The 24,150-nt window shown below is 41.9% G+C and overlaps 1 protein-coding gene across 2 annotated transcripts in view; it reads left to right on the top strand.

The window, feature by feature from the left end:
* The first annotated feature begins 540 nt into the window (after window positions 1–540).
* fam222ba (family with sequence similarity 222 member Ba) overlaps window positions 541–24,150 on the top strand; it is an 88,341-nt gene continuing 64,731 nt past the window's right edge. Inside the window, exon 1 of one of the 2 annotated variants that reach the window (XM_066659643.1) lies at window positions 541–619. The gene's annotated coding sequence lies outside the window, so the exon portion shown is untranslated. Of the gene's footprint in view, window positions 620–3,652; window positions 3,814–24,150 lie in introns of those variants that run through there. The other variant, XM_066659644.1, reaches the window with a different exon arrangement.

Raw genomic sequence — 24,150 nt, 5'->3', positions numbered from 1 at the left:
GGGATAGAGTATTTAAAAACACTGGCAGCACTGCTGTGTCTGATCCACTCAACACACACCACCACCATGTCAGTGTGTCACTGACGTCCTGAGAATGATCCACCACCCAAATAATACCTTCTCTGTTGAGGTCCTGCAGAGATGGACTACAGATTGTAATTTTTAAACTACAAAGTGCAACTGTATGGTCAGTGTGTGACTTGTAATGTGAACAAACATAAAACTAAACACACACTGGAAAGGCTGGTGGGTATACGAGTTTCCTCGAGTTTTATTCACAGCCTTCTGTTATGAGTTTTGAGGCTACAGCACACACAGCAAAACAATTACGTTATTAAGAAGATACTATTATTATTATTATTTAATTATTCATTATTAAACAGCCACACTCAAAACGTCAGCGAGGAGGTGCTTATTGTTCAGGCGACGGCGAGACACACCTGAAAACATGCAGCGTCTGGAAATGATGGCTGGTGTGGAGTGTGAGAACCGTCGCAGTGCGCATGCGCCGCAGACAGCAGCAGTGATTCGGTAGCGAAGTGCAACAACACAGAGGAAAGAAACCACAACAAACCATCAGCATGTTCTGATCCGAGCACGGTACCGCTGTCCACGGAGAGTGAGTATTCAACACTATACCTTTAATGTGTTTTATTACTGTCTCTCTCCAACTGCTGCGAGCTTTGGGAAACAACCCAATGAGGAATCAGATCCCTCTTAAGGTTAACGTTATTAGAAAGCAGCCAGGGCTTTAATGAAAGTAGAATGACGAGGCTTCGTATTCGTATTCGCTATTGTCGGTCCTTAATGGAATTTCGCATTCCACCTTAAATGGTGCAGCTGTTACTTACCCAAAGGGAAGTTGGATTCTCATTCTTAATTGTCCTGTTTTTCCACCTTAAATTCTGGCGCACAGGCAGCAACATTCTCGGGCGCTAGTCTGTAGCCACTGCCTGATTTAAGGTGGAACTGGATAATCTGATAAGAAGCTGGCTTCAACCTGGTTTTTAAATTGAAAACAAATGGTCAGTCTGTGTCATGGTCAGTGCATGACTATTTCTTTTTACCACAACCAGCGTGGTGTGTTTCTGTGTTTCTGTAGGATAGTTAAAGTGTAACTTCACCAGTTTGTAGACTTTATGGGTTTATAACCTCATAGTTAGGTTCAGACTCTGCATTACATTGCCAACTTCTTGCCATGTTTTTATATTGTGCTTACAAAGGTAGCATCTAATATGTTTGATTATGTGACGGCTATCGGCTGATGTTTATTAAATGTTATTACAGTGTTATATAATGAATAACAAAAGATGAATGTGCTTCCATGCGTATTGTTTTGTTTCTAAGATGCATTCTCCCTCCATGCAAAGTATTTCTGTGCATCCCAATTAGGTAGTATTTCTGGATGACAGTGTTAATCAAGTGGAGTGTTTATCCCAGGGCCTTTAGGCAGGTTGACAGGCCCAAGCTGTGCTCAAATAAAGTCGCATTTCATCTGCTGTAGAAGGAGAAAGCAAGGGAAAAAAGAAAAGAGAAAGAAAGAAAAAAACATTCATCTTCATGACTGACCTTTGCTGAATATCAGAGCCGTTGTTTCAAAATGTCACTGGGGATCTGTGTGCCGAGCACAGTGTTTTGAATCTGGGCGTTTTGACAGCCGACAGCAGAATAGCTGCTGGCTGAAAAGGGTTTTATTTATTTTTATTTTTTTTAAGAATAGCTGGCTGCTCTATAAACTGGACCTGAGATTAGGGCTTGTTGCTTAGTAGATTAGTGATTATTGTTAGCTGACACATGATTGCTTTTGTGTTGCACTTGCATTTCTTTGTTTCCCAGGGTTATTTGAGGTTAAAGTGTGTGGTAATCCAGCACTAGTGCAAAATGTTATTTTATTGCTTTGTCAGGAATATGTTATTGCTTTCTTATTCTTTTTGTTTCCTTCATAATGATTCAATCAACTTCTAAAATATTTGAATGATGTCATATGAACAGCAGTGTTTTTAAAAAGAATATTCGGTTGCCTAGTTTTAGGATTATTATAAGCACAGTAGTGACTGTTAGCGATTACAGATACACTGTGTTTGCGAATCTCATGCACTACTGCAGTATATAGTTAGGCTATTATGCTATTGTCATGATTGCACTATATGAATTTTATTTAAATTATTTCAGTCACTGTGTGGTTCAGTCAGAAACCAATTGCTATGTTCCTAGAGTTTTTTAGTCTAGGACCTCAACCCAATGACATTATATACACTCTTTCAAACTTATGCTTTTGGCTTCATTTGTGCAGCCAATATCAGCAAATGGCTGACAACAGAAGACATGCACGGTAGAGTCCTAATGATTTTAGAATAGTAGCTTATGTAGTTTAGCAGCTAGACCTAAGCTTAGCAAGTGGAGAAAGTAAACTTCAATTAGTGGTTGTTTTAGATATAATCAACTTGAAATGTGTCAGTCCTTCAAAACTTACTGTGTACTGCTGTGGTTTTACATTGGGTCAACAATGTTATTTTGTGAAGGTATGTAATTCTTAATGTAGGTTAGTGGGAAATCTATTGCTATATTGCTATATTTATAAAACTAGGACAAGAAATTAATTGTCCACTGTTGACACAAGTGGACAACAGGAGATTATTCATTCATTCATTCATTATCTGTAACCCAACAGGAGATTACCTTTATAATATTAATAATGCTTTTCCCATGTAGTAATTTGTGCTATTTTTAATGAATCATGTTGTTCTAAAGGTGGATGTTAAGACAACTGACAGCAGAATACCTCCTGGTTGAAATATATTTAGAACAATTTTTGGCTTTGTTTAGTAGTTTAGCAGCTACAACTTGGGGATTATTAGATTAGACATTGTGCTTGCATTGGGTTTGTGAGGGTTATATCAAGCTAAACTATGCCATAATTCTCTAAAGCTGCAGAAGAATGAAAACAATATGCTTTTGCACTGTTGGGGCAGCGTTATTATTTGGCTGTACTTGTGCTTTTTAAAGGACAATGACTTGAACATTATTTCCAGTCTCTTTGCAGCTATAGAACAGCAGATGGTAAAAAGTTTTAGGAGAAGAAAAATTATGGCTCAGCGAATTGTATTTACCTTTCTGCAATGTGTCATAATTCTGCCAGAATATGAGCTCAGAGTGTTGTTATTACAGTGTGTGGACGATGTTATTACCTCGTTATTACTGTGCGAGGCTAATTCATTCATTATATGGGCTCAGTTAGTGTTTACTATTCTCGGACGACAAAAGCCATGACCTAATTAACAGCCTCTCAAACACGGGTCTTCAAGCGCACCGCTAGGACTCGCGGAAATTGTTTTTTATACCTTTACAGATCCGAAAAGCTACATTTTATGATATTTTGTAACTCGTTTTGAAACGGGTCGGCAAGGTAACAAAGGGCTGACGTCATGCACCGCATCCGGCCGCGTGACTTCCAAGCCCCGCAGCGCCGCCTCTGTGTACTGTGGGAGCGCCGCCTAATTGGTGGAGAGCACGACAAGGCCCCGCCCACTCAGAGCGCGGTCCAGTCGGTGAGCGCGGAGAGGGAAACATGGGCACTGATGCAGCTCGGGGGCGGGGCCTGGGGTTTGAAGTAGCAGGGCTGGAGTCGCCGCTGTTCGGACTGGAGGTGACTTTCTCCCGCGGAGCGTGTGGATTTTTCTCCCCGTTTTCCACGCACGAAATTCGGCTTGTGTTTTGGATTTTAACCATGCAGCGGAGCGCCTGGGACCTGTGCTAAATGTGCACGTAGCCGTTGTCCGTCGAGAGTCCTGCGTGTGGCGTGTGGACCGCAGGGTAAGGCGAGTCTGGGGTTTTATTTTGGAGCTTTCAGCAGCTCCGTATTGTCTGCTCCTCTGAGCCTCTTCTGTGGAGCTCCGCTCCGGGCATCTCTCCTTGGTCGAGCGCTTAATGCCGTACCGTTCTCCGCTTTAAAAATAACCTGGTCTTAGCCCTTATAGCTTTATCATGAAAATACACAGTAGCATGAAATATTTGGACACATTTGCTGAAATGTCATGTTTTGGAGATTTTTTTCAGTGTTTGAATAAGTTAACACGTTCCGCACGTTCTAGTGTATTCCGAGTTTAACACAATGGGGAGTATAACGAAACAGAAAATATGGACTAAACGAAAAGTTTAAACCATGTCAGACGAAAAACTCGGAAAAAGTACGCACACTGTTACAATTCTCATTGATAGCTCATTAAAACAACATAAAAAATGACAAATAATATGATTAAACTTCCAATTGGCTCATTGATTAAACAGATTAAAAACTATTCTCACAGTTAAATATTAGAAGTTATTTTACAGATTCCTTAATGCATTAGTAGTGGCTTATATTTACCTACACTTTTGTCTTCGTTTAGTACGTGCAGATCTATGAATATGCAATTAGTCCTCATTCCTTGTCTCCTCTTACCCCTCAGCCACTCACCTGCAGCTTGAAAGCCCTACAATTTGATGGGATTGGTTCCTTAGGTTTATGACCTAATAATCCCTGTATGTAATCTGTATGAATCTGCTATTATGAGAATTTTTTGGAATGCTGCCGTTTTAAAGCTGAAATTTTCCGCAACAGAAATCACTGCAAGAAAAATACCTCAGAAATGATAAAGTGATTATATAAAAGAGAGAAGAACTATGACCAACAGTCAGAGTTATAAGTGCTGATAACAATTCCCAGGTATTTCTGACTATAACTAAAAGAAATAATTCTATATTATGACTTTACATAGAGTTTTGGATTGTAACGGGTTAATCTGTTTAATAATAACTGACATTTCACAGCTCTTCTAATATGAGGCGTGTCTGTGATATTATCAATAACAGGTGTGATCCTCAAAATTGTGGAAGGGTGGGTTCATGACCACTCAACCTCCCAAATCAGCCGCAGTGACAGGAGACTCCTAAAGAACATTACTCCACTACAAATTATTGCTGACAGTGAATGCCATTCATCATTAAACAAAGCGAGTATTTCAAGCAGGCTGTCGTTGTCTTTGAGGCTGCCCCCCCCCCCTCCTTTTTATCTTTCTGTCTTTCTTCAGACTTCAGCATTGACATAATGTCCTCTCTTTGTGCCCTGAGCCCTGACACTTCTTTAAAAGTGGTTTTCTCAGGGTGTATTTGATTTCTACCACGTCTTCTGCTCACTGTGCAGTTTTTTTTAATTTTGCTTAGACTGTCCAAAAAATTAAACCCCAGAGCTTTGACATTTACTTCAGCATTTTTTAAAGTATCATTCTTAACGCGGTTACTCAGTCTCCTGTCGTGCCCTACATTTTCCGAAGAGTGGCTAATGAAGTTTCAGGCCGTAGGTCTCCTATTCTCAGTACAATTAGCGAGTCGTGTTGACGTCTGGGTGTAACGTTTGGCTTCCCAGTGAAAGGCCATTATGTGATTTGGCAGTAGGTGGACAGGAGGCTTTAACAGGCCCATGCTTACTGATTAAACATATACTTCATCTGTTTTTTTTTCCTGAGAAGCTCAGTCCTTCTGGTTGTTTACTAAAGCCCTGGTCTGACAATTTGTCTGACGCAGTAAGATATTTATGGATGTATTTTGGGTTTCTGTTTCTGTTCTGTTCTATTAAAGTTTGGTTTGAAAGTAGCCTCCAGACAAAACACAACCAAAAAATCGCCCTCTGTGGTTCCATGGATGTATGTCCTATGTATGTCCATTTTGACAGATGTTTTTTTTTTTTTATGTGTGCAATTTATCATTTTGTTGTTTTAGTCAGATTACAGCTTTCGTTTGAACTAGAAGGACATTTGTTGATTGTAATTAAGGGTAAAAAAACTCACCTGACCTGCTCAGTCTATTTTTTGATTTGTGGTCTTGACCTCTTGACCTGAAGGAGTCTCCTCTTACACAAGCAGAAGAGGTTGTTCTCTTAGACAACAGCTGTTTTTCTGAAGATTGTCCAGTAACATTTGACTAAAAATGTACCCGCAGTTTGTCCAAAAACCTGTAGCGTTTCTTGAATCTTGTTTGGAAGATATTCTTTACTTATAGAGGCGAGGCTTTTAGGTCTGTAGTTCAGGATCAAAACCTCTCCTGTGCCGTCTTAGTATTTTGGAAAACATCTGGGTTTGATTTGGTTGGAAGTATTGATCTTAATAGTCTCCTACTGTTTTGGAAAGCAGATTTTTAAAAATATAAATCTTGGCGTGCAGGTAGTCACCTTTTTGGCCAAGACAGACCTCACCTGCTTCTTTTTAGTCTTTAGAAGCAGCTTTAAAAATGGTAATATTTATGGGCGTCTTTTTGAGTCTTCGCTTGGAAACTCTGTTGGTTTTTTGGAAAGAGGAAAGTTTTGATTTGTAGCCTTCATGAAATTCTTGGTCTGAATGCACTTTTCTTATTGAACTAGATCACACCTGCTCCATTCTGCTTTTTTTTGATTAACAGCTATTGAAGTTACTGTGGTTGTGTAGATATATTACTGATATTGGTCTCTGACAGCACCTCTCTGAGATCAGGAAACCTGTCAGGTCTTAACCTCACCTGTTCAGTCTCACACCTATAGTTCATTTGCTCTGGTCTGATTTAGTTTATAAGATTGTTTTTACTTGGTGTGTTTCGCCTCTAAGTTTAGTTTGTATTCACACCGTGATAAATCAAAGCACGCAAAATGCATCACAACAAACCAAGTGACGCTTATTGGTCAGACCTGTATAGGGTGGCAGCAAGAAAGTTCATACAGGAAGAAGATCCTGTGTTGTGGAGTCATTGGGATTCAATGTCCTGTCCCAGTTAGCAGCTAAAGTTTAGCTAGTTCTTTGTTTACGTGTTCTGCCCATCCCATAATGTAAAGCACATCTGGCTACGGGAGCCGTTTAACACAAACTTGAGGAGTTCACCTGATATTTGGATCGGATCGAGGGCGGATCACGTTCTCACCACAAACAAAATGCTGCAGGGTTCATTTGGGTCCGAACCGAGACCACCTCCTCTCAAGGGTCAGAGTAAGGTAAGAGTGCGATTACTGCATTCACACCTGCACAAATGAATCGCACCAAAGGTGTTAACGAACCAGAGTCCTGTTTAACCGGAACTACACCCTTAGTGTTTTGGTAAGAAGCTGATTTAGTGCTATATTTTTATGGAAAACCTAGTCTTGAACAAATTCTTGTTGTACAAGTCTGGTAATTTGGGTTTGAGGTTGGGCGATTACGGCGGCAAGTCTATATCACAGTTAATTATCATTGACATTTTATCTCGATTACGATTAATGAACATTTATTTTTGTTTATTTGTTTTTTGCCCTCATAGTTCTCTGATAAGACTTGTGCTGTACATATTAAAGCTGGGATATTTTTTCTAATGTTACTGGGAGCTTGACAGTCTCTGTTTCAGTGCCATGTACTGTTCGTATTTGATGATGTGATTGTGGTTCATGGGTTGAAACAGACTGTAGGATTAATTTTGGTCAGCGTTACATTTGACTTCTTTATGTTCAGTGTCTTCACTAAAGTCAAAACATGCAAACAACAGGCCGCGTTATTCTTTGGTAAAAGCTGCTTGGTCGGGCTCTGCGTTTAGGTTCTCCTCCGTGTTGTTTCCATTCGATTTTGATTGCTTTTTGATTAATTGCCCAGCTCTAACCTGAGAAGCACAACCTCATCTGCTCCATCGTGTTCCACTTGTGTCTTTTGTCTCTTGGTCCCACATTTGGGGACCCCAAAGCTCACATGCTCAAATGTGCTTCTTTAGAATACAACAGAAAGTAGCCTCCTTTTGCACAAGTGCGCCTTTGTTTAAAAATTAACCCACTCCATGAAAATAAAGTAGTCCCTATTTATACAAGTAAGACCAGTGGAGGAAATTATTAGACGACCAGAAACAAGCTCACCTGCTGCAGGTTGCTCTTTTGGAAAGAGGCTTTATTGTAACTGTAGTCCACTGAAGTGTTTGTGCGCCTTCGGTGCCACAGTAGTGACAGCGTATCCGAGTCCTGGAAGTGCCTTCTCCACAGCAGCAGTCGAGTAACAATGAGATCATTATGGGCCCGGGTGCGGCCCAGAAGAAAGAGCCTCTATGTTCCGAACGCTTACAATGCGAGGCAACCTACTAATGCGTGCGCTAATTAGCAAGTGCCTCGGTGTCCGTGCGCCGAGAGCTCGTGGCTGACTTTGCCTTTTAAGTGCTTTATTGTGTTTAATTGACCTGCCTGCGAAAAAGCATAACCAGCCGAAGGGGCAAATAAAGAGAGCGGTGGCTTATTTCGGTGTGTTTGTTGTTAAATTTTTTATTTTTTTTTTTGGTAAGGCACTCAAAGCTGGCAAAGCACTTCAGTAAATATTAATTAGAGTCTTTGTGCATTTGTGTACTTGCCCGTTGTGTGCGTGGGCAAGGCAGGATCGGAGCAAAAGGCAGCCGTTAATGTGCATGCATGGCACAAATCCCAAACCTGTTAATCTGTTCTTTATGAATGCCATAAATGTATCTCGTTCCCCATTGCAGAGGGGGGTTTTTCTGTACGCCTTGCTGCGTTTTACAGCCCCGGCTCTTAGGTTTTAAAGTACGCCGAGGGTAAAGCGGCCCAGAACAAAACCGGATCGAGAGGGAGCGAGCGTGTCAATACTCTTCTGTCTGGGTGATTGTCATTGAGCAGATGTTTCCAATCAAGCCTTAAAATAAGTTCTGGCTTACTCAGGCCGAGCGAGGGTGTGTATATGAGAGAGAGAGAGAGAGAGAGAGAGAGAGAGAGAATGAAAGCTCGGCGAAAGTGTCAGAGGGCCACGATACTGTGCCGTCGTGTAATTTTATATTCTGGCAGTTGGATCATGACCTCTGACAGTGCAGCTCAGAGACAGGTTGTAAATACAGATAGTAATTGCTTAGAGGGAGAGGGTGAGCGTGATAGAGAGAGAGAGAGAGAGAGAGAGAGAGAGAGAGAGAGAGAGAGTGGGAGAGAGCAAGGGCAAATTACTTTCAGGCCCATCGCACAAGATAAGTGAATTTGAGACTTTTTAGAGCCAGCAGAGAGATGAGTGGAGCGAGGTCAGAATGGACAGATTACTGGCACGGCTCGGAGGACGAGGGGCAGTTCATGGGTTGATGGCCCCCCGCTTCAGACTCCAGCCTCATTCATCACCAAATTACACCCTGCCAATACAAACAAGCAGCCGCATTCGCATGGAAAAACACGAATGCAATACAAACAGGATACACAAACAGACGCTCGTGCTCAGGCTAAGAAGTATTGACATGCAGAGAACACACACACACACACACACATGTTTTCCAAGTAATGAACAACAACCCGACTAGCATATTATCTTCCCTGAGTTCTAAATGTAGCTATAGCTCGGTGTATATGTTGTTCTGGATCGAGTGACTCTTGTGAGTGATGGTTTAATACACTGTTTACCGCAGGGTACATTTTAAAAACCAAGATGTTCCTATAATGACTGCAGAAGATGGCCAAGGCGGTGTTTGTTTTTGGTGTTCAGACCTGTTACGTTCTTTATTAGTAATGAAGGAATCTACTGGTCATTTTGACCATTTAAAGGCATTGTAGCTGATTGCGGGGAACTACTTTTCTCACAGGAAAAACAAACTTCCCTGTTGTTTGTGATGTTTTTATAAATATTACTAACGTACAGACCAACGTCCTCAAGCCTTTTCATGCTTTTCAACGTCCTGAGGATTCTCCATCATCCACATGCCAAGCTCTGTACGAATGACTTTGATTTCTGAAGATGTGTTGGATGAGCACTGGCTAATCTGAGCTGGTTAAAATTGAGTTGTATCGAGTGACTGGACGATCAGTGGTTTAACAGCATTCACACTCTGTTTACTGTAGCAAATCACAGATGTTTCATTCATGATCCTGTTCCGTCTGAGCGCAGGAGTAAGCTCAGGCTGTTTTTGTTGGTAATTTGAAAGTCTGGCGGATCATTTGATGAAATTTAATGTGAAGAGGTGTCTATAGCTTATGACCCAGGCGAGCAAACAACAAACAAACACAATTTTCCCCTGTCAGACCTCCTTTCGAGTGTTTCTTTCCTCTGAGGGTTATGTAACTTGTTTTATTTTGCTTGACAGGAAACCTTATCGAGGTTGCCCCTCGTAACTTGGATTTCTAGTGTGTGTATGTGTGTACGTGTGTGTCTGCATTCGCACAGCTGTTTTCCAGAGTGAGTCAACTGGAGAAGAATGCTTGTATGCCTCTCTTTCTCCTTTCTCTGCCTACCTTAGGGAGTCCTCCGGTCAAACGTTTAGTCGTTAGCTCAGACCACACAGATGTACCGCAGTTAAACATCTTCGGTTACATGCAGGCAGTAAACTTTAACTGCAGTCTCATGCTTCATCCAGATACAGCGTGCACTTATCATTTAATACACACACTTACAGCACTCTGTGTGTGTGTGTGTGTGAGGGTGATACTGAGACCCTTCATTAACTGAACATCCTAAGCACTGCCACTACGTACAACTTATTAATTATTCAGGAGATATTTAATAGAGGATAACATGCATTCACTGACAAAACAAAAGCACCAAGGAGGGGTTGTGGGAATTTAATGTGTAAGTGATTACAATATTAAAGGATTCAGTTATTGGGGGGGAAAGTGTACAATTGAAAGCAGGTTCTAGTCCCCTGCTGGGCCGTCTCTAGAAGCCTGAATACAAGACGAGATACAGCTGGGCATGGAGGCATACACGTCACCTATCGGCACATTTGCCAACAGTTATTGAAGCTGGGCCTATAGATCCTGCACGCTTGTAGGTTGCCGAAGCTCTATTGGCAATTTTCCTGGAGATTGTCCTGGGAAACCTTTGCTGGAGTGTTTCCATCTGATAAACAGATAGTAATTTTCAACTTTAAAAGACAAGAGAAAGTCCAACTCTTACGTCAGCTGTGGAAAATATTCATAGTTGTTTCTGTCCATCCTTCTACATCTCGGCAGTCTGGATTAGGAGGATCTGGAGGATCTGGAGGATGTGGAGCTGACAAGAAGCTGACACTGAGAAAAAGGAAAGAGTTGAAGTAGTTGATTTTGTTCTTAGAAGAATACACTTAGAAGAATACATCTTTCCGGACATAGAAGAGATGTATGTGTGAACGCAAATGTCCATAACGGCCGCATTGGACATTTCATGAGAAGTGGAAAATGCAACCAACTTCTGACACTGAACTTTGCTTTTGTGTGCCATTTGTTTTACCTTTGTTTTATAGACTAGAATATAATAAGTGAGGGGTGTTCTCTGACGTTTGTGCAGAAATATACAGACATACACCTATGAAGTTAGGCCTGTGTCAAAAGTTTTACAAAAAATAATAAAATCCGCAAATAAAATTCTTAGAATGAAGAGGAGAAAGTATATTTTTTGAATTCTCTATGTTTATAAAAGATACTTTTATTATTCTTTGTAGTTTTTGATACTCATTTTTGTTTGCATTTTGACAGTCTTTACTTTCATTTACTTATATTTAGTTTTGTTTTGTCTTTGTGGATTTTGCTGATAAGGACTTTGTTTTCCGCAAAAATGAGAAGTGTTACAGAACACAGAATAAAAAAAAACACATTTAAACAAAATCCACAAAAACAGCCACAGAAGAAAACTGTAAACAAATAACTGTAAAGAATTTTTTTTCTGATTTGCATTTTCAACATATACTTTCTGCAAAGTATTTTGTTTGTAGATTTTATTTTGTGTAAAACTTTTTGACCAAAAGAAAAACAGAGAACTCTGTGAATCCTCCAGATGCAGGGTTCAAACCCGCCGGCTTCACGGGGATGTAGACACTATGAGGAACCCAGACTCCAGTGGTCCACGGAGGCCAGGCGGCCGTATGGTTTGACCGTGGCATTTTGGGCAGGCTTACGGGCCTGGACCAGGCCTACGCAGCTGCTGGAGCGGCATGTTTGGTCTCGGGTTCAGGGGGATGAGTTCATGTTTGTTCTTCCACTGGCTGTGTCTGGCTGGATTCACTCTTTGATGTGGGAGACACACGTGCTGGATATATGTGGGGGTGGTGGGCACATGTGAGAATGAGCGTTTTTTTTGTTTTGTTTTTTACAGGCCATTTGAGCACATGTGTTTCTATTTACGTTGATGTAGAGACTTTTATTGTAGAGTCATGACTTGGCGAGACATTCCATTGATGGTTCGCTTGATAAAAGCAAAGTTATCTAGTTGTTTTCTCAGTGGGCATGGATTTGCTTGGCACTGCTGATGTTAGCAGTACCAATAATAACACTACCATCAAAGGACACTTTCAGTAAACCACACTGGAACTATGGGGGAACTGAGGAAAACTCAACGAGCAGCAAACTAACAACATATTCATCATTTATTTGCTAGATTGTTTGAATAATAATAATTAAAAAATGACAAGGATAGACGCTAGGTCAGGGAAAAGGTTTTTAAGACTATTATTTTCATGTGACATGGTTTAAAGCCAGCCATGGGGTGGTCAGGTTGGAGAAGCTAGAGAAGCTCATGTGATCAGTTCAGCTGCTGAAACATCGTAAAGCTGTTTATCAAACTCCACTTTTCTGTGACCAGCTCCTCTACTGGAGTAAAACTGATCTGGGATCAGCACAGAAGGACACAAACAAGCACGGGACAAGGATTTATGCAGCTGCTTTCTTGATTCATGGTGGCATCGCACGTAAAACCATGCTCAACAGATTGACGATTGCTAGCTGTGCTTCACGCCAATCTCACAATCGTCATCAACCTAGCAACAAAGCATCTGAATTCATAGCTTCATTTATACAGCACAATTAAAACCAAAGTGCTTAAAGGAACAGTTTGCTGAAGAAAGCACTGTATTGAAATCTACTGAGGGGTAGGGAGTGGGGTTTCCTTCCCTCCTCCATATACATAGTACAGTTTCTGCAGTGTTGAGCATTGAGTTGCAAAAGCAGAGGATCTGTTCTCCCTATTACATGTCAATGAAAAATCAAAGTGATTTTGAAGCTGTGATTTTAAGGGGAAAATACTACCCAATATGCCTTTTCAGCCCGAGGTTAAGGGCTGTCCCATGGTAGTATCCCTCCGCCCATTCCCTATTGGACAGGTTTGATTTTAGTCTAAAGTTATCAGGCTAGACTGAGAAATTCTGCTTGGTGGAACTATATCAGAACTATTTGTTACTGAAATGTTACATTTTCAATTTTTTATGCGGCCTCTGAGCTTCCCTGAGCAGAAAAATTGTTTCATAAACACATGGGGCAGCACGGTGGCGCAAGTAGTGTTGCAGTCACACAGCTCCAGGGACCTGGAAGTTGTGGTTCAAGTCCCGCTCCGGGTGACTGTCTGTGAGGAGTATGGTGTATTTTCTCTGTGTCAGTGTGGGTTTCCTCTGGTTTCCTCCCACGGTCCAAAAACACGTTGGTAGGTGGATTGGTGACTCAAGTGTCCATAAGAGTGTGTGTGAGTGTGTGTCGCCCTGTGAAGGACTGGCACCCCCTCCAGGGTGTGTTCCTGCCTTGCGCCCAGTGATTCTGGGTAGGCTCTGGACCCACTGTGATACTGAACTGGATAAGTGGTTTGTGATGAAGTTAACACCTGCCTCATCACTAAGTCTGTAATACACAGTAGACAGTATCCCTGATCTAGCATTTTAAAAGTGAAGATATTACAAAATGACTTACCTGTTACTGCTTGTCTCTCAGGTAGGGTGCTCAAAGGAAATCTGGTTCATCCAACTTCCCTTTTTATAGATGCTGAAGGACCCTTGGTTAACTAAGAGAGGAGGGGCAGGCTGGTCTTATATATTACCTGTGGAGGAGTAAGGAAAGAGTTAAAATGAATAGAAAATATATAGTTACCAGTGAGATGAATTTTGAAATAGATGTCATGTCCATGTGTATGTTTTTTTATTGATTAGTTCTTATGTATTTAGGTAATAGTAAATACCGGTTTCAAGGATGTCCCACCTAGGGGTGAGAATGGTCTGAGTCAGACTAATTAGGGGGTGGGGCTAAGACTTATAAAGAGAGATGAGTAGAGTCATTAAGAGGGGAGGCCAAAGTGGAAAGACCTGTTCTAGAGGTCTATGGGCTATAGGTTTTGAACTAGTTTAATTGTTGCAAGACTTAATTTACTGACTGCTGTAAAGTCAGTGTATATTGCTATATGCATCCTTTTTTGATTCTTGAAGTTTGAATTTTCGAGTTTGAGGTGATCCATTAATGGTGGACCCAGTTTCCTGTACTCCCACTCAGTCAGGTAGCAACGACTATTTTACTGCTTATAAAAAATGCATGCATTTTTATCACTTAATTATCACACTGATTGACATGCTTTGGTCACATGGGTCTATGGATTTTAACCAGCCAGAAAGTCAAACATGGATTATGAAGAGAAGTATTATATAGTCATTTACAATAGTAAACACAAGCTATTACTCTTATATTTATCACATTAGACCAATCAGAAAGCATATTTGGTGAATTGTTTTGAGGTTATTACACCCTGATGTTAATAACTGAATTATAAACCCAGGTAATAAGGGGTAAACCAACATCTATCGTCCATCTGCATATCGTACAGTGTGAAATAGTTTTAGTGGAGTTGTTGAACATGTTCAGTGGACTCTTGTTCTCATAATTAAATTAAATATAAGCCGCCTTAGACTTGGATATAAACATTGAGATGAATTACTGTCATCAGCCACAAAATTTCTTTGGATCACATCCTTGGAATGTTCTCGTCTTCTAAGTCGGACTTATATTTCTTCTGTCCGTGATGGAGGGATTATAGTGATTTGTGTTTTTCGAGAAGGCATGCGTGTGTTTGTGTGCTTGTATGTGCTTAATGGAGTGTGTTTTCATGTTCATACACTGCTCAACATGTTTATCCCTGCATTGCCTGTGTTCCTGTCTGTCTATCTATCTGTCTGTCTGTCCCTGTTTACCCGTCTGTGCGTCTCTCTATCTGTCTGTCTCCTGGTGTGAGACCAGTTGAGGGAGATTTGGAAGCATTACACGGTAGTCAGATGTCATTATTATGCGAGATGGCACCAACAAGATAATGCAGCATTGGTACTGAGCCGATAACATCAGAAAATGCTAAAAAAATTGTGAATGTTGCCTGACTCTGCAGAGCCAATCATAATCTGGCTAGGAGTCACGTGATCAGATGTAGTCTCTCAATAGATGGAGTCTTCTCTCCAGCAGAGGAGGATGGGCGCCTCTAAAGGTGTCTTCCTCTTGCTCAGAGGGAGTTTTTCTTTGCCACTGTTGCCATTGGTTTGCTCAAAAAGGGTTGGAGATAGATGTCTGTAAAGCTGCGTTACGATTTGTGAAAAATGCTCTATAAATAAAATTGTGCATTTTCTGCAATGCTGAGCCCAGAGTTGCACCATCAGAGGCTCTATTCTCCCTATTACAGGTCAGCAAAATATCACAATGATTTTGAGTTAAAAATACGACCTATCATTCCAAACATTCATTAATTTTTCATTCATTGCCTGTGACGGCTTATGGGTCACAGTGTGTCCAGAGCCTACCTGGAATCACTGGGTGCAAGGCATGAACACACTCCTGGAGGGGGCGGCAGTCCTTCACAGGGTGTCACACACTCACTCACACACTCACACCTATGGACACTTTTGAGTTGCCAATCCACCTACCAACATGTGTTTGTTTTTGGAGCATGGGAGGAAACGGCAGGACCCGGAGGAAACCCACGCAGACACAGGGAGAACACACCAAACTCCTCACAGACAGTCACCCAGAGGAAACCCACGCAGGCACAGGGAGAACACACCAAACTCCTCACAGACAGTCACCCGGAGGAAACCCGCGCAGACACAGGGAGAACACACCAAACTCCTCACAGACAGTCACCTGGAGGAAACCAGCACAGACACAGGGAGAACACACCAAACACCTCACAGACAGTCACCTGGAGGAAACCCACTTAGACACAGGGAGAACACACCAAACTCCTCACAGACAGTCACCCGGAGGAAACCCACGCAGACACAGGGAGAACACACCACATTCCTCACAGACAGTCACCCGGAGGAAACCCACGCAGACACAGGGAGAACACACCAATCTCCTCACAGACAGTCACCCAGACGAAATCCACGCAGACACAGGGAGAACACACCAAACTCCTCACAGACAGTCACCCGGACGAAACCCGCGCAGACACAGGGAGAACACACCAAACTCCTCACAGACAGTCACCTGGAGAAAACCCACTTAGACACAGGGAGAACACACCAAACTCCTCACAGACAGTCACCCGGAGGAAACCCACGCAGACACAGGGAGAACACACCAAACTCCTCACAGACAGTCACCCGGACGAAACCCGCGCAGACACAGGGAGAACACACCAAACTCCTCACAGACAGTCACCTGGAGGAAACCCACTCAGACACAGGGAGAACACACCACACTCCTCACAGACAGTCACCTGGAGGAAACCCACTCAGACACAGGGAGAACATACCACACTCCTCATAGACAGTCACCAGGAGCGGGGCTCGAACCCACAACTTCCAGGTCCCTGGAGCTGTGTGACTGTGACATCTACCTGCTGCCGACCGAGAACTTTAAACAAAATAAATGAATGTACATAATCAGACTTGGTGCCCACTTGTATCCAGGGCAGTTTAATAAAGTAGTCTGTCTAAATTTACACTTTAATTGGGAATTGAATCCTGTTCTGTGTATTGTAAATATTTTATATGCCGTCTAGCTCTGCGTTTCTAGTTTAGCAGCAATAAAAAACAATTTGATGTCTTTTTTAGAGAGGTTTATGTTTGGAAATATTACTCTACATCCCCTCATCCAACTCCCAACCAGTAACGGTCGATACTTCTCAAAGGAAATCAGAAATCTAAACAGCTTCACAAACCCAGGATGGGTCCACCCTTAGCTGTTATCTCTACATGGCTCCAGGCAAGATGTCCCAAACTGTGTGTCTGACCCACTGTTGTCCAGGCCCATTCTAGCTTCCAGTCCACTCCATTCCAGTTTGTTTCATCGATGTCTAATGAGGGGTTATTGGCGAGGCTGTTCCATAATCTGCAAAGATGCCATTAGCATGGCAGCTCTTTGGTCGTTTGCCTTTCCGACTCCCATGCCAGAATTGCTTGGCAGTGAATGTGTGTGAGACACACACGTGAGTGCACACACACACACACACACACACACACACACACACAAAATACACATGCACAGGCTTGGGGTTAGTTTGAGTGCAAGTCTGGGATCTAGAGCTAGAGACCCATCTGGAGGCCAGTGGCTCCCGGGGTGTGTGTGCACTGCAGTTGTGTTGACCTGCAGGTCGAGCCAAGAGGTGGAAGCAGAAGGGTGAGCAGGAGCTAATGCTAATACTTTTAGACCATTTCTGAATTAAAGCAACACTAGGCAATATTTTTACATTAAAATTACAGGTTTGAATTCGCTGCGGCTCTTCACTGACCTGTAATAACAGGGAGCCTTAAAGTATGTTTTCATAACACATCAATTTTTTATGGTAAGAGCATTTTGTTAGAACTAAGTTTTTCATTAGCCTGGGAGGGTAACCCAAATGTAAATTTACATATTTCCAGTGAAAGCTTTCATTGTTGATTTAAACAGTAATTTGCATACGGTGTGCATGTATATTAAGTTCTGATTATAAAAAATTAAATGTTGTATAGTAATGATCATCTGGTGATCCTTAAAAAAACTGACAAAATTTTATATCGCACTAATAATTGATTAACCCTTTGGGGTCTGTGGACATTTTCTCAGTTTTCTGAAATTTGTCTTTAAAGTACTTGTATTATAATATACCGCCCACATGTTTTATATCAAAATGTTCAGAACAATCTCAGCTCTCTCGTTAAGAGAGGCCCATGTGACTTAGAGCATTTTCTGAACAGATAATCTGTCTCTAAACCTGAAAAACTTAAATCCTATTTTAGAAAATCTATAGAAATTTATAGAATATAAATTTATATAGAAATTTCTATATTTCATAAAGAAAACATTCCTTTACTCGTGTGGATGAATTGTTTTGGTGACACGGCGAGTTAGACACGGTGAGAGGCAGAGGAGGCGTGTCTCAAGCTTCTACATAGGCTCGTAACTTGGGATGTACAGTCTCGCGATAAGATGCGATCGAAAGAGCAGTTTGTGCACACTCACAGAGTGTTTGAACTGTATTTCTGTGCTGTGCTATCGCTAAGATATTAATAGAAACATCGTGAATGGCCGTATTCGACCCCAGAGGGTTAATATCATGATTGATTGAACATTTTACCTCTAATATGAATAATGAATGATTATTTTCTTTTGTTTTTCACTGATGAGGGTTGTACTGTAGATATGTAAATATACTGTAAATATCTCTGTCATCTTTGAGTCACGCACAGCTCAAATTTGGCGATGGGATTGTGCTTCATGTGTTGAAACAGACCGGTGGGATTAACTTCTGGTCGCTGAACCTGTTCTGTAAGGGGACAACAGAACGTAAACATTAACAAGAAAAATAGATATAATCAGTGTGGTCCAGATTATCTCGATCAGGAGTTTTGAATGTCTGAATGTTTGATCTATTTTCGATGAATTGTCCAGCCCTCTGATCAGTATAGAAGCATTTATCCTGATAATGTTTTAGGCCAAATAGCCCAGCTCTAACTCTAAATAGCTCTAAATAGGCTTAGAGATAAAGCTCACTTGTGCGTTTTGATCAATACGAATCAAATCCCAGGCAAAAGCACAGAACATGGCGATCAAAAGAAATGTAGCACTTCAAATGTGGCCTTGTTCTTTGGGTAACATTAGTGTCTTTTGAGTTGGAGGTCAGGTTGAAGTGAACTACATTTCAGTTATTTATTCAGGAGTGGGTGAATTAGGTCAGTCCTGACTGAGCATGACAAAAACCTGGGAGCGTTCACACCCTTCAGGCCCATGATTTCAGCCTGGCCTCACTGCCATAGTCTTTCAGTGAGCCTTTTTTTTTTTCTTTTTTTGTCCAGACTAATCTGCATCCATCACTAAACAGTGAGGGTTTTACTGGACAAACCAATCAGTATCGGCTGCAGAAAGGGTCAGTCAAGTCTCCATCGATACAGACCGCAAGACGCGCTGATGGAAGATGCAGAAATGAACAGTAGCGAGCATCTTATTTACTAGCTTTCACAGTCATAATGGGCAGTGTCCATAAAGGCTTTGAAGCCGCTGCATGGCAAGCCCGCAACCGCAAAACAGAACAAAGCAGAAACACATTGCTGCCGTGAAGTCCATCTGGATGTGTGAACAAACTACAAAGCGGATCGGACATGTCTGCGGTCACATATCAAAGTCTCGCTGTGCTAGGGCTTCAGATATTTGTCCAATTGTTGGCTGTTGTTTGGTTTGGTTGAGTTCGGGTGTCAATTATTTGTCTGACTTGGGTTTATATTTTATATTATATTTTACATATTTGTTCCCAACACCTTGTGTGAATGTCTCACCGGCCAAATGCCGTGGTTTTACACTGTTCTAATTATAGTACCTCATATCAAAGCTTATATATCATGTCTCCACTTTCATGTAGCTTGGATAGCAGCAGCCCCTCCTGCTTCTTTTGCTTTTTTATTCATTCTTTTTTTTTTCCTCAAAATTTTATTTGGTATCATATTTAAATCCCACCACCCTTTTTTGATCCAAACTGAAAGCTTTAAATCCAAGGTTTCTGGTGAGCTGCTAAACAAACTCCCCTGCTAGTTGTGTTCATTCAGAACTTTTTATTCACACTTGGTATAACCAAAGAACCTTATTTCTAACTCGAGCTGTTTAGGTCTGTAGCGCTTTCGGCCATTTTTCATGCAGATGGCTGTCTTCCAAATTTAGAGACAGTTCTCCCTTTAGTAATGTAACTGTAACAGCAAAAATAGGTCAGTGTTACCCACCTGCGGAGCAGGAATAGAGCAATATCCTCATCTCTTTTCTTGTTTTTCAACATTCAGCGGTCTCTCCACCGTCCAGACACCCCCAGATGCCGTTTCAACAGAATTCTGAGCCAATTAGGACACACAGTTTGTTTTCTATTTACTGACCCCAGACTGGAGAACGAAACTAAAGCTGTTGCAAAGGTAGCAGGGAAATCCCAAATTCAGAATGCTTTAAGATTACTTGGAATTAAATATTTTTAACTTGACCTCTGTTGAAAGTTATGAAGGTTTTTCATTCTCCTGTAAGACACAGAGACGGTATGTGTATTTTGTCCTGTTTTTGGGGGTGTCCAAGTCTTAATTAGGCAGGTCATTAACCCCTCCCTTTGAACCATGGGTTCATTCAGTTACTTCTCTTTGGCCTTACCGTTCTGTAGTTTGTAAACAAAGTTAAGGTTGTTATGGGTTGAATTTTTCCACTTAAAACTTAATACAACGTTACTGATCAAAATGTGGAAATGGCCACACTTGTGACTTAAAAATGACACTCTTTCAAATTGCTGTATTGATTTTTAAAGGCCATTAATCTTTAAGCCCTAGTCAGTGACCTTCCTCTTCATGCTGGTTGCGCTGTAGCAGAGGTCAAATCTAACGGACTCTGATGCCTGGCATTGCTTCACTTTTACGAGACCGAATGTCTTTGTTTCTCTGAGGTGACATTTTACAAATTAAAAGCTGTAAGTCTTAAATGACAAGTTTGAACTTGTATATAATTTCTTTAGTGTCGTAGACAGAGTTGTTATCCAGAGCCACGTCCATGAATATAGATGACTTAATTTTTACAACTTGTTCTATATTGTCATTTCACAATTACAGGAGTGTGAAAAGAGTCTGAAAGTATAAAATTAATCTGAGGACGACTCCTGTAGACACTCTTCATATCACTGGGATGGGCTGCATCTGCCATTAGCATGTAATAGAGGTGTGTCTGAGTCTATAGGACTGTGTGAACCAACCAGCGAGTATAGACGTGTATGTTTGGGTGGGTGGGGGTCTACCTTTTCAGTGCGTATCTTGTACATCTCGTGTACCTTGTTCCATTGTGTGCCTGCCACTGTAAGCGAGAGCATTTAATGCATTGAGATTAACTGGAGCACTTAAGACTCGCTCTGAGAGGACAGGCCTCCTGCCAGATCAGGAACAGGATTCTAAACACAAAAGAGTGAAGTCAGGTTACGAGAGAGAGAGAGAGAGAGAGAGAGAGAGAGAGAGAGAGAGAGAGAGAGAGAGAGAGAGAGAGAGAGAGAGAGAGAGAGAGAGAGAGAGAGAGAGAGAGAGAGAGAGAGAGAGAGAGAGAGAGAGAGAGAGAGAGAGAGAGAGAGAGAGAGAGAGAGAGAGAGAGAGAGAGAGAGAGAGAGAGAGAGAGGAGAGAGAGAGAGAGAGAGAGAATGAATTAGGAGAGAAAAAAGGTTATAAGAAAAAGAATAGAAAGAGAGAAATTATGATGCAGGATCATCTCAGCTCCACCACTCAAATGCTGTTTGATGAATGATCTCTGCCTTAGGGCCCACAAACACCACAGAGCCTCACCGTTGGCTGCCTCTTTAGCTGTGATTGATCCCATTGGCTGATGAAGTTCTGGAGTCCTGCTGCAGGCCAGTATCTGTCAACAGTGAGGGCCATCACGCTGAGTCACTGTATAAAATTTATCAGGAAAAGTTACTGTAAAGAGAGTAATTCCAGCAAACACAGTGGTTCATTTGGCAAAATCTCTCTCTCTGCCACCGATCCAAGGAGTATTTAAACCTCTTCAAAAGACCAACGTGTAACTTTACAAGCTGCAGATGTGAGTCAGAAAAAAACAAAAGCAATCTCTACTTGGACATTTTACGAATGGCTTTTTTGTGCTGGATGTTTGCATTTCATCATGCAGAAAACTCTCTTTGGCCAATCAGCTCTCTGCAAGGGTTACATGTCACCGTTTTTGTCCCTACTTTGCTTGCTTGGAACCATGAGCCAGCAAGGATTGCAAATTTACCCGGTTCCAGGTACCAGGCACCAAATTTGCCTAATGGAAGAACAAGAAAAGCCAAACAGAGCCGAGTGGAGTAGAGTAGGGACCACGCAGTGGAAAAGTGCCATAAATGCACTCAGCCACCCTGACATTAATGAGGTCAGGCGCTGATACTGGACGATTAGTCCTGAATCCCAATCACCACTCCAACTCCTCCTGGATAAAGTGCTGGATAGCTTTCCTCCAGAGGACACAGTTCCACTGCTGTACAGTCCAGTGCTTGGAGGGTTTATAGCCTACTATCTATCTGATGCTTGGCATTGGACATGGTGACATTGAACTCGTGTTTCAGGCTTCTCTCGCACTGTTGTAGCATAGGTTTGAGATGGTGTGAGGTTTTTGGAGAGAACACAGAACCCAAACATAAACCCTTATTGCATTTTAATTGATAGTGTTTTTTGGGTTATTTATTTCTTTGTTTATGGTATAATTAGTGCTGGGCGATATGAGCGCAAATCAATTTCACGATTAATTGAACATTTTACCTCGATTACCATTAATGAAGGTTTATTTTGTTGTTGTTTTTCTTTGGTACGAGCTGCTCGAGTCGCTCACTCACCCTCCGTGTTTAGGTTCTCCTCCATATGGCAGATTGGACGGGGCAGAGTCACGTGACTACAGCACGATAGCGTGATATTAAAGGGACGGTACATGAACACACAGTGGAGACATAACTGATATAAACAAACAATTAAAAATAAAATTGATATATTCGACATTGACAAGATTATGTCGATTTCGATTAATTGCCCAGCCCTCGATATAATCATATGCTTATTTTGGTTACCTGGTAACCCTGGTTTGGACAAATGCATTACTGTCCGAATTCTTGGACTGTACAGTATTTCTCAGGCCCAAGTTAGGTGTGTGTGTGTGTACGTGCACTGTATCTTATCTCTGGTCTGTAGTTGCAGTGTGAGGTGAGGGCATGAGTCAAAAGTGCACTGACCTGCACATCCTGAAAAAAATTCTTTTCAATGCGCTGTAACAAAAGCGCATGCCATTATCTGTGTGTGTGTGTGTGTGTGTGTGTGTGTGTGTGTGTGTGTGTGCACGCATATGGATCTCGATGTGTGTGTTATTTCAGCACGAAGGACTCAGGGCTTTAGAATAGGGGTCTTTTATGCGGGACACTGAATCTGCGCTCTTGTTAGGCTGCATTGTCTGAGCGGCTGAAGGCTGAATGCTATCTCGGCGCAGAGAGAAAACTGCCAGATGACATTCTTCCTGCCGTACCCACACACACACACACGGGCAGGAGGAAAACAAGGAGAGCAAAAAAACAGAGATAGAGAGAGACAGAGAAGGTGGCCTGAAGTTGTGTTGATGCAGTGAGACAAAGGCAGCAAAAGAGGAGCGGTTTTGTCGTCGTGAATTTGATGGAGAGACCTGATTGAGTTTCTCAGCGGCTGATAGCCTAGGCCAAGGATATGTGCTGACCTTCACTGGACCCGAGTGGAAGCAGGCACAAGGCCTGAATGGTTGTTTGTCTTCAGCGCCCAATGTGTGCTTGACTCTGAGTGCGGAGGCTGCAGTCACCAGTTCAGAGCGTTGGAGTTGACAATAACCAAATATATTATATCACTACATATATTAAAGGAACGGTAGGTAAGGTTTTATTTATTTATTAAAAAAAAATTCTTTGCTCCTGGGCCCCCAACTCGTCCCCTAAACATGCACAGTGTGATTCCCTTTTACAGCACTGTCCTGAAGTCAAGGAGGATGGAAGGAGTGAGGGGTGATTTCCTACCCCTCTACAAGATTTGCATGCTGCAGTTTCTGCAGTGCTGAGCCTGGAGAAGCAACAACAGAGGCTCTATTCTCCCTATTACAGGCCAGTAATCGGGAGAACAATGAATTTTAAGTTGCAATTTTAAGGTGGAAATACTACACAGTGTGGCTTTAAAGTTTGTAGACATTTGATTTTCAAGCTCCCTTAATATGCCATTTGTTCTGACTTTGTTTCTCCTTCGGGATTGCTTTTGTAATGATGTTAGAATATTGCTGTGAGGGTTTGATTGCATTATTCAGTCATGCGAGCATTCACTACATGGGGTCAGGTGTTGGGGGATTAGCTCTAGATCACATATGCCACTACAACGCGTGCCAGTGATATTGGATGGAGCTCAAGATAACAGTGTGCTCCAGCTCCAAACCTGAGGCAGGTGTTCTTAATACCCCTCTAAATGATGCTTGCTATCTGAGCA

The sequence above is a fragment of the Hoplias malabaricus genome, chromosome 2 (genome assembly GCF_029633855.1).
Source record: "Hoplias malabaricus isolate fHopMal1 chromosome 2, fHopMal1.hap1, whole genome shotgun sequence".
In the NCBI taxonomy this organism is placed as follows: domain Eukaryota; kingdom Metazoa; phylum Chordata; class Actinopteri; order Characiformes; family Erythrinidae; genus Hoplias; species Hoplias malabaricus.
Note: the sequence above shows the minus strand (reverse complement) of the source record. Positions and strands in the feature narration are given on the sequence as shown.